Genomic DNA, 11,852 nt, shown 5'->3' on the forward strand with positions numbered 1-11,852 from the left:
TTAATCTCCTGTATACATAAATGTTTAGTAACTTCGTTGATTTTTCTTGCATTTATCAATAGATCTAGCAAAATCGTCAGGACAACGACCTATATTTGGCTGTTAAGTGTTTACAGCAGGTCAAGATGTTTGTTTATATTTTATTATGTTGATTTTTAGGTGCAATCTATTCCGTATGTAGAATCAAGGTTTCTTCCCAATCTGGTAAAGCTGTTGATATATTTCGCTTGATATTACGATTATTAGTGATGCAATTTTAGTGCATTATATCGATTCAGTGTCAGCTCGGCCCAAAAACGTACTCGGGGCCCCGAGTCGGCTCGGCCCTTTTCTAACTCGGTCCACTTTTCAATTATTGATATATTGGTTTGTTTTCTCACTCTTTATTGTTGAAACCACATAATTAAGTGAACTGATTAATATCTGGATTATTCATAAATATGGAAAGATATTTTCTTAAATTATTATTATATTTTTGGGGATGCTTATCTACCTTTTGAACACATCTCTATTAGCTATCTAAGCCGGACAAGATAGGTCCAAAACTTTGCCATCGTATACTGTACAGGATAGTTTTCTATTTTGTGATCATGATTTTTGCAAGTGACTGGAGGTATTGCCCAAGTCCTGTTATGAATTAAATCCTATCAAAAAGAGTCAAAGAACGTGCATAATTTAGAACCAACATTATTTAGTCATACGTGAACTGACTATCATAAAACGCAACAACTAACGAAATATTGCAATATCTTGGTTGTTTTTTTTCAAATTGATAAGCTTTGAAATGCTTCAAAAGTGCGTATATATTGTAAGAACTTTGTATAATGCGAATTAAATATGAAAACATACTATTTTCTAATGTACGTAATTTTCCCGTATTTGTGTATTCACCATGTCGACAATGTAAGCAGGTAAACATTGCAAAACTTTGTTCACTGTTGAATACGACTATTTAAATTTCACTTTACCTTGAAAAATAATGAAATTTGGTATAACAATTACTTTATCCCTTAGTATTTCCCTTTAGTGATTAATAATGCATAAAATAGAGTGAAAGAAGTCCGTTTCAACAGACTCGGCACTTGTCTAACTCGTCCCAAAATTTTAGAGGACTGGAAATAATTACAATTGTTATACAATATGACTAAAGTTCAGATCTACTTGTTTCATACATGTAGATTTGATCTTCATGAGATGTAGGATTTCATGATATTTATGGTCAGTACATAATTTTATAGATTTTTTATTTGTAAAGTAATAGACATTTATATGAAAATAGTAGGTAAAGTAATAGACATTTATATGAAAATAGTAGTTGTATTAAATTCAAAACCACAGGTCAAAATAATAAGATTACTGATTATATTATTCAATATAACAGTATGTTATATTCAGAATAATTTGATGACTATCAATTTTCACTTTAAACAAAAATTTAAAAGTATTCATACGGGGATGAATCTTACCTAATTACCTTTGTTAATACAAACATTGAATCAATAAAAACAACTTGTCTTAAGCAGCGGAATTATATATATTTCATATTTATTTTAGTCATCATTACATTTATTGTCTAACATCTATATGATTATTATACTTATAGTATTCATAATTTTTGTTGATTGAAGTATGTGAGTTGATAGAGGAAGGAATAATTTACAATTGCAGCGGCTAGCAGTATAAACTAGTATTGTTTGACAAAAGTGCTGGCTGTACGGGAGTCACATACGACAAGCATATACTTGCTGTTGAGGCTAGCAGTACAGCATTTTAAAAATGAGTTGCCTAAAATAATTATTCGCAAGCTTGTTTTTCTAAAAGAAGATGTTATTGAATATCATATAAAATTTACAGTTGGTATATTAATTTTAGTGTTTGATGATCAGAAGATTGTTTTCCTTCTGAAAATCATGGCGTGAAAACGCAAAGAGCAATAGACTGAAAATGAATAAGTCATTTTTATGGATAATATTGATGTAAAACATTTGTTATCAAAAATGTGGGCCAATTTCCAGCTGTAGTTGGATTATGACAAAGTATTTTTAATAATTTAACTTTTGGCTACTTGCAATTTCATGCCGGATGTTTGATTACCGTTACATTTTACATGAGAGCTCTATAATTGACATTAAAGTCCACGGGCCAATTCATTTCTGATAGATCTTTCGTATATCTCGTTAATATAATATAAATTATGGCTGACCATCATCATAGAATTATTAAGAAACAATATAAATTTTATATGTTAATTCTTTGTAAAAATGTAAGAAGACTTGCAAGTTACTGACCACATCATTACATTTATTCATTTTTGAAAAAATACAGAACGGCTAGGCACAACAGTGCGTATAGGGTAGACGTACCAAAATATATTATTACAGTCATGACGACTTTTCCATTGCTGTCAAAATACTCTAACCTTGTTCATAACTTTTTCAGATCTTAGTGTATTGTCCTCATACTTGGTCACAACAACCCTTAAAGTAGACCAGACTAAACTTGACCTTCATGTTAACATTCAAGGTAAAATGTCTAAATTGTGCTTGATTTTTGCTATTAGTGGCTATAATTCTGTTATTTTTGAATTAATGTCTCCAAACTTGAACACAACAGTCTTTAAGGATAGGACCTGATTCACTCATAAATGTCCTTGAAGCTTTTGTGATCAGAAAATGTACAGAATGATACAAACCCAGAACAATTTCATTTACTTGGTTTTGCAACTTCTGAGAAATGGATGTAAAAGATAATTGTTTTCTTAAAAGTTCAGGACAGTATAGAAGATTGTAAAGACATATAATACAAACTGTTTATACACTATAATTACTATACTAGACCTGTCCTAAGACTTGGCAAATTGAATTGCTATTTTATTATATCATAGATTTGGTTCAAAAATCTTTGTACTTGGGCAATTTTGAACAAATTGTTTCTTAAATTATCTAGTATTTGATATGAACTAAAATAATTATTGGGATACATCTCATGATAATTATATTTCATCTTTCCAACTTTCTGTTTCAGAAGGTAGGCCTACATGTCGGATATGTGAGTGTGAAGGGCAGGATATAGATTTTAAGGATGATTTAGGGTCAATGAGGACGGAATCAAGAGAGATAAAGGCTAAAATGTTAGACTGTCAATCTGACTTACCTTTAAGTGAATAAATGGAAAAATGTTTCTTGCAACAGCATGGGCATTTAAGAAAGATGTACATTATTATTTAGAAGTATTGGTATATGATATTTCTTAATAATTATATTCTTAATAATTATATTCTAATAGCTTTTTTATTCTTGACTTGTTTATCTATAGTTTATCAGAATCACTAACATTTATAAATTTAAATAATTTTGTAAACATTGCTGCTTAGCAAATAGATAAAATTACTTGGGGTGTCTGTGGCAGATCGGTTTAGTTCCTTGACATTAAACCAACTGCCTTTCACTGCTTGAGGTTTGAGCTCTGCGAAGGTTTATGGATTCTTTCATGTGAGAAAACTATCAAGCTCATTTATGGAACATTGATGGTTGTACACGGGTGCTGTTAAGTGCTTGAAATCATACAACATAGGGGCATCCGAGGTCTTCCTCGACCAGTCAAGCTGGAAATTGGGCATATAACCTGTGCTTTAAAGTGCACCGCCCACCCCCGCACCCCTTCGGAAAAAAATGAAATTTTAATTCTGCAATTCACTTTTCAGGAAACAGGGGCGCTTGCATGATATAACAGTAATAGCAGGAATGATGAGGAGAGATAGATGTGACTTAATGTCGGAAACAGTAGAGAAATCGAAAAACCGGTATTTGGGTTTTTCAAAACTGAAAAGAAATTGGAATACCAGGGGACTGCCTGTCCTTTGCAATAGTGAATAATAGGATAATGAGTTCTTAGATGTGATGTCGAAAGCCTCATGAATGTAGTACATTGATTTAATCTTATTAGAAAAAGAAATGACATTAGGAGAAAACAAGTCACCTGTCTTTCACTAAAAATGTGATATAACTTTCCAATATTTGAAATATCGCAATATGTATAGAACTATAATGAGCCACCAGTACTTCACCACTTATCTATTTTTGAAATATGTATGAACAGAACTTTATAAACTTCAAGGTGAGAGTTTATCACAAAGAACATGAGAACAGAACCGTATTTGTATATAGAGATGTCAGTTCATCACCAAGAAGATGGGCTAACTTATCAATGTTTGAAATTTGTTTGTATAGAAAAATATCAAGTGCAAGTTTCTTTTATTAAGAACAGACACATTGTTTAGATAACCTACAATATTTACAAACATTTATACTACCACACACATTTAAAATATTTATGCTTAGAGTGTATTATCCAAAATACATGTATTGTAAATGACATTCAGGAGGAGAAAACTAGTCACCAGTCTTTCACTAAAAATGTGAAAAATCTTTCCAATATTTGAAATATCACAATAAGTATAGAACTATAATGAGCCACCAGTACTTCACCACTTATCTATTTTTTTTAAATATGTATGAACAGAACTTTATAAACTTCAAGGTGAGAGTTTACCACAAAGAACATGAGATAACCTATGATTGAACAGAACCACATTTGTATATAGAGATGCCAGTTCATCACCAAGAAGATGAGCTAACTTATCAATGTTTGAAATTTGTTTGTACAGAAAAATATCAAGTTCAAATTTCTTTTATTAAGAACAGACATATTGATTAGATAACTTACAGTATTTACAAACACTTATACTACCACGCCCATTTAAAATATTTCAGCTTAGAGTGTATTATCCAAAAAACATGTTTTGTGTTAATGTACTTGTAGTATATTTATTAATATACTTATTGCTTAGTTTTTATTTTACTAGATTTTAAAAACCTTTAGATTTTTACTAGATTTTGAAAACATTTTTTTCCATGCTCTTTCATTTAATTTTGAGTAATGAATGATTTATTATTCAATTCAATGAATACCTATAATAAGTATAGAATTTAAATTGATAATGTATTCTATCTTAAACTAATCTAAAAGTACAAAATGGATATTTAAACTTAAAGAGAAAATGGCCCCACTGGCCTGGGGTTTGATACCATAACTCTCATTTCATTGTTGTTGGTAGCTTTTCTAGCCTTTAAAGATACTTAAGTATGTTATATATCAAAGGATGTTCTTTTTTATTTTGAAGCAGCATGCCTCCAGGTTATTGTTATTTTTCATGATGATTTTGAAAATGTATTACAAAGTAAAATATTGTGAAGTTAACAAAGAAAGTAATGACTATTGTACATATTGCTAATGACACAATCCATATCATAACATTCATAACATTTTACCAAAAAAAAAAGCCAAAATATGCATAAATAGCCTGGGTTTAGTCACACAGTAGAAATATGGTGATCATTTTAATATTGCAAAATCAGTCATTAATGGCACATAATGCAAGGTTTTATAACACTTTCTACTTTTCTTAATACCTTTTTTATCAAGTTTGATTTTTGGCATATCTGGAGTCATGGAGCTTTAATTTAAATGTAATTGTTTCTAGAGAAATTGATGTTTGATCACAATTTTAGTTTTTGTGTTACTGTTTGAAAATGTATCTTTAAGTTGAAAAATATGGAATAGATTGTTCAATCTTTGTAAGGCTTGTCCAGTGGATAGAAGATTTATTTGAAAAATGTTAGGACTAAAACTGCATAGAAATTATGATGTTAAGCGAAAACAACCCATTTAAATTGAAAGGGCATAAAGTTTCATTTATATTTATCATTTAGAAAAATTATAATTGCCTATAAATGAACCGAATATGATATGAGAATTTTCTATGAATGCCTACTTTTGATTTCTACAAAGGTTTATGTTAATAGTATGATAACTTATACAGTGTGACACCATCATTTTAAACTGCTTTGGAAATAAATATTTGGTTCCTTTGCATACACTTTTTTGACATATGTAATTACTGATCAAACTTTTGGCAAATTGTGTTACATGCTTATTGATAATTGTTAATAAATTCATTAGTATGATACTTACAAGTTGCATAGTTTTATTATAACACATAGTTTTATTATAATACTTCTGTCTGTTTTATTGAAAACACCTTTTGTTGAAAAAGGTGAAACATATAGGCAGCTGATATGAACTAGGGCATGTGTGTAGCTAACAAAAGAATTTCGAGCTATTACTACAGTCAAGTTGCTGTTCCTGCACATGTTGCTTGGCAGAAACTTTAAGGTGACAACAGACACTTTCCGTGGTACTCACATAAATGTCATTTAAACCAAGTTATTTTAGTAATAATTGTTATTCATTTAATCTTTGTGCATTAAATGTCGTTGATCATCATAAAAAATAACATATTTGAAAAAAATGCCTTTGTAAATGATTGTTTTTGAATAAAAATCCTAAAATTTTAAATCGTCATATCAAAGTCATTTTTTATTTTTTTGTCATCAAACTTTTGGAAAATAACCATACTTATATTATCTGGGGAACCGTGTCTCCAATTTTTTATATCTTTTCTCAAAAAAATATTACGTATCGTCAAACATTTTATGCGACTTTTTTCACCATACATATTACGTAATTAAAGATAATTAAGTCGCTGATTGAGCAAACAAAAATCCCTGACACGGTTCCCTCCGTAAATGAATTTCCTTTCATGTGCTTTAAACCGCATGATAATTGCTTGATTATTAAAAAAGTTATGCCGATTCACAGTTAGTCCGACCCGCATCAAAACGAAGTGTCATAAATCGGCTGTTCTCTCATCTCGACCCCTACGTTTCACGCTAAATAATTGCATAATACACACATATCGCGCCAGAGAGGGTCACAAGTTGCGGTAACATACTCTAACAACATTTTATGACCCAGTGACATCTGACCAATTAAAAAAAGCTGCTGATTAATATCCCGTTTATAGCCGAAATTTCTTCAATTCTTAACGTGATTTACTGTCCGTCTGGTATCTGTCGCACATGTCACGTGACTATCGGTAAAATTTGAGGCACTCAGTGGGGGCAAATGGAACGCATTTGCGCACCGCTAGCGGGGTATTTAATTGTTTCCTATTTGAAGTTTATTATTATTATCATCAGCATTATTATTGTATTATACCAGTGTCACTCTGCCTGTGTATTCGTGTATGAAATTCCGTTAAAATATAAAATAAAAATAACAAAAAACTGAGCTTCTGACAGTCTTTTAAAGTCCATGGTAGATGTACAAAATAAGAACGGGATAGTATATATTTTTTCCACCAAATTGATAATGCTTCACATTATTTTTAATAGAAATAAAAGGTATTACTCGATCATTATGATGTGGCCTTCTTGACTTCTATTATCATGAATATCATCTATGCACGGCATAGAGATCCAGTTTCTACCGGGATAGACAATAAATTTCATACTTTGTCCCAGATTTATTAGTACTGTGTCGGATTTACTGGCGAACAATTTATTTTCACTGAGAATATATTTTAATATCTTTTTTATTCATAGAGAAATAATAATCCTTAGACAATCTAAAATTGTTTAGAAATTTGTCAGGGACACCTTACCACAAGTCATATAAGCGTTCACATAAAAAATGTCGTCTGTTGTTGTTTTACTTGACATTGTTAGAAAACGAGATTGAATGTAAAGTAAGCCCTTGAATCCGTACAAAATTATATCAGCTCAATGTAATATATATCAGATTAACGGGACAGACAAATTATTTTCACACATTATGGATATTTTAGCAACTACATTTTTAATCAACCCCGTGGCCGTGCGATTTGCCGCTATGCTTAATTATTTATGTTTCATACATTATGTTACGTACATTGGCCGACAATTTCTTCATTTATAAAAAAGGCTAAATGTTGAGATATTCATAAAAGATGTACGGTAGATGAACGATACATGCATGTATTACGAGAAGTATGGGCCAGTATGGACCCACGGTGATAGGGCGATTACCACAACTTTTCCGCGCAACGTCAAAATATCTTACTTCTGTCCGAGACACCGTATATTTCTGTGGTACAAAATGGACAGCAAGCCTGTAACCGAGACGAAAACAGCATATAATTTGCTCAAGACAAGGTAAAATCATCATTTTTTTCTTTTTCATCGAATGTGCTATTTAATTTGAAACTTATTTATCTTTACTACATGCAAAATGCTTTATTAATTAAGTCAGGATAGTGAAAACATTTAGGGCATACTGAAAAAAGTCTTGCTTTGATTACGAAATATAACGTATTTCTAGTCCGTTCAGTTCATATAACTGGTCAAAATACAATATAACTATGTACATAATTGTCGTATGAACAAGTTACAATACATAAATAACCCGTTTTTTTGTATATTTGGTATGATTTTAATGTTTCCAAGTGTGTATTTTAAGGCACCGCACAACTTTGTCAATCATAAGATTAGGGCACCGCATTATTCCTCCTTAAAATCACCGCATTTTTTGTCTTTTTAGCACCGTTGATTTTTTATATTAATGTTTGCTTTCAGAAAAAGAAGACGTTCAAACCTATGTCTGAACAAGCCAAAGCAACGTGCGAAATTGGCAAAGCTGCAGATACTGCAGCAACTGGAGAGTGCCCAACTAAGTCTTCTGATATCATCAGTACGCCAATAGATCAGCGCCTCCCTGTATTTCAGGACGATATGCGTAACGCACCACATAAGAAAAAGAATATGAAGTCAAACGTTCGCAAAAGATTGTTTAAAAAAGCACATTGGAGACGATGAAGAGATTATGGAAATATTGCCCGGGTTCCTGCAAAAACTACACCATGAAAATTTGTGTTATGACTTTTGCAACTTTATCAAATTAGTATGCAATAAGAAATTCCCATTAACAAATAGTTCATTTCTTTTGTTTCTCGATGTTGTTTGATGGTATAGTCTGCCAAGATCTTCAATCTTTCCATGTGGGGTTTATCAGTTTGAATAAGTTCGAAAAGGAAAAGACATCCTTATCTATATATTGATACCATTGCATTTATCTAACTGGTAGTATTATTTTTACACAGATCACCTTCAGAAATTTTCCATAACATAACGTATGATATAACAGCAACATAACATAACAGCAAGTAAACAATCTGTCATCAAACTTTCATCAAATAAAAGTTATTATAAAACATATTTGTAAGATTATTGTATAATTCAAAAGAAGACGGTTCCAGTATTTATCGGTCTAACGGAAAAAGAATGCGGTGTTTGAATTCAGTGTTGTACGGTGCTCCAATATTCGGGTCAGTAGGGCCTTTTTTCAACAAATATTCCCTGAAATTTACGATAGAAACACACACTTTTGTATGGAACTTGAACTTAGGGTTAACAATAATAAATATTCGAGCTCGTTAGGTCACAGAACAAAGACATCGTCGTTATAACACATGTTTTGTGACAAGTACGAGTCATGTTGAGGTACACACGATCATTTGTAAACACTATTTCTTCGAAGTATGTGTTTTTGTGTGAATTGTAATGTGCTAGATTAACAATAAATTGTCTCAACAATTCGATAGAATACTTAAACAATTGGAATAATCTTGCAATGTCCAGCAGTAAGATATTTTGTAAGCTATTACCTGGAATTTGTTTATCCCGCCATTAAAATATTGTGTCCAGAAATATACGGTGTCTCGGTCAGAAGGATGATATTTTGACGTTGCGCGGAAAAGTTGTGGTAATCGCCCTATCACCGTGGGACCTGTAATTCACGGATATATGGAACTACCGATTTCCCTCATTGATGCCTCAACAGGGGGCGGAGCGTTATCGATAATCGACAAGTTACGCGAATAGCAGATACAAATAGTATAGGTACCGTTTTAAATCGTTTAAAAACACATTTTTGGACTAACTGCTTCGAAAATTAAATCACGAATGTGTTCAGAAAAGGTTGATAAATCTACTTAGCAAAAAATCTCATTTTAGGTATTTTCAGTGATTATTGACTCCGTTGTCACCTTAAACTTAGCCATTATTTTTTAATGGATTGTCTTCAATCTTGGACACCACAATTCTTTGGACAAGACCATTAAGAAGACCAGATTGAAGTTGACATTGGTTCAGGTTCATGAATTATATTGACCTTCAAGTTCAAATGTATAAACTTTGATTTTGAATTTTTATTTTCTTCAAACTTGTTGGATAAGACATACAAGAAAATCATACTCAATATCTCATTGACTCTTAAATGTTTATTTTTTTACTTTGATTTTTACAATGCATCAGCACAGTGAAGGTCATAATATAGTTACTGTCCGGCATGACTGGTACAGTCAACAACCTTGACTACTCTGTCACAGACACTCCTTCTGACAAGACAATCAAGAAGATTACATGGAATTAAATTGAATTTAACTTTTGACATATTGTTTTTGCCTTCGCCACCTGTCCGTCCGTTGGTCAACCTACTGGTGGAATTTCTACCAAACTTTACAGGAGTGATCAATTCCATTCGTAGTTATGCACATCACTGACATGTTACGTACGAATCGCTGCTAATAATTGCCATCAGAGCTAAAAATAGTAAAATCTTGTCCGACCTTCACAGGTCAAACTACAGTCGGGATTTCAACCAAACTTTACACTACCATCCCTAGTTGTACACATTGCCTGCAAGTTCAATTTCACTGCACAAAATGGCCGCCACAGATTAAAATAGAAAAATCTTGTTCACAAGTCAAACTACTGGTGGAATTTCAACCAAACTTAATAGGAGTGATCAGTACTATCCTTTGTTGTGCATATCGCCAGCAAGTTTAACTTTGCTGCACAAAATGGCTATCAGAGCTATAAATATAAAAGTATTGGCTGGCTTTCACATATAGACCTGCTGGTTAGATTTCAATGAAACTTCACAGGAGTGAATAGTTTCATCCCTGTTCCGCTTTACTGCACAAAATGGCCCCCAGGGTTAAAAATAGAAATGCCTTATCACTTTCAAATTGAGTGCTGGATTTCTGCCAAATTCAAAGGAGTGATCAGAACCATACACAGTTTTAGAAGACATATGTTTTTGTGACAAAAACCCTTCAAGTTCATATATTATATGGCCTTTATCTTTATTTGATAATCTTTGAAATAAGCTAGAATTGTCATTACTTTGTTATTTTTTACAGATTCATGCTTGGACAAACAAACACAAAACCAACATGTTGAATTATTCTGATATAACTTTGACCTTTAACTGACTATTACCTCCAAGGTTAAACAATTTAATTTGCTCACATTGTAATAACTGCTTTTTGTCTATGATTTGATCCATTCTTTGACAAAAGAACACTTATCATTCAACTTTATCATTTACTTAACTGTGTTGACAGTCAAATTCACATTTGAAATTTACTTTATACATTAATATTATGTTTTCTAGGAGTACTCTTATAGGTACTACAATATTCTCAAACTGATGTGTTTAAAGAGAAGAGCATGGCCCAAGCTAGGTAGTGGCTCTTGTTTTCAATGCCAACTACATTATATGTATCCATTCCAATTAACATTCTCACATGTTTTATTTATTGCGCTTGAAAGGTTTCTACAAAAAAATAAGTTTGTTCTTACAGTTCTGGTTTAATTTTAGAAATATTTTATAGACAGTACAATTTTCTGTTTATTTTCTATTGCATAATCATTTTTTTGGATAAATATAGTAAGTACACTGATTTATGTCTTATACACTCACATATGGAAGTCCTTCACATGAAAACTGGTTGAAAGAAAAATTTAGATAAACTTGAACAACTATAGTTTCCCAACAAATTCCAATGTCATATTTTGAAATGTTTATTCATGATATATATGATATCAATTATGCATTTAGCCTGGGTTTGT

The sequence above is a fragment of the Ruditapes philippinarum genome, unplaced genomic scaffold (assembly GCF_026571515.1).
Source record: "Ruditapes philippinarum isolate M1 unplaced genomic scaffold, ASM2657151v2 ctg218_1_1_1_1, whole genome shotgun sequence".
Taxonomy (NCBI): domain Eukaryota; kingdom Metazoa; phylum Mollusca; class Bivalvia; order Venerida; family Veneridae; genus Ruditapes; species Ruditapes philippinarum.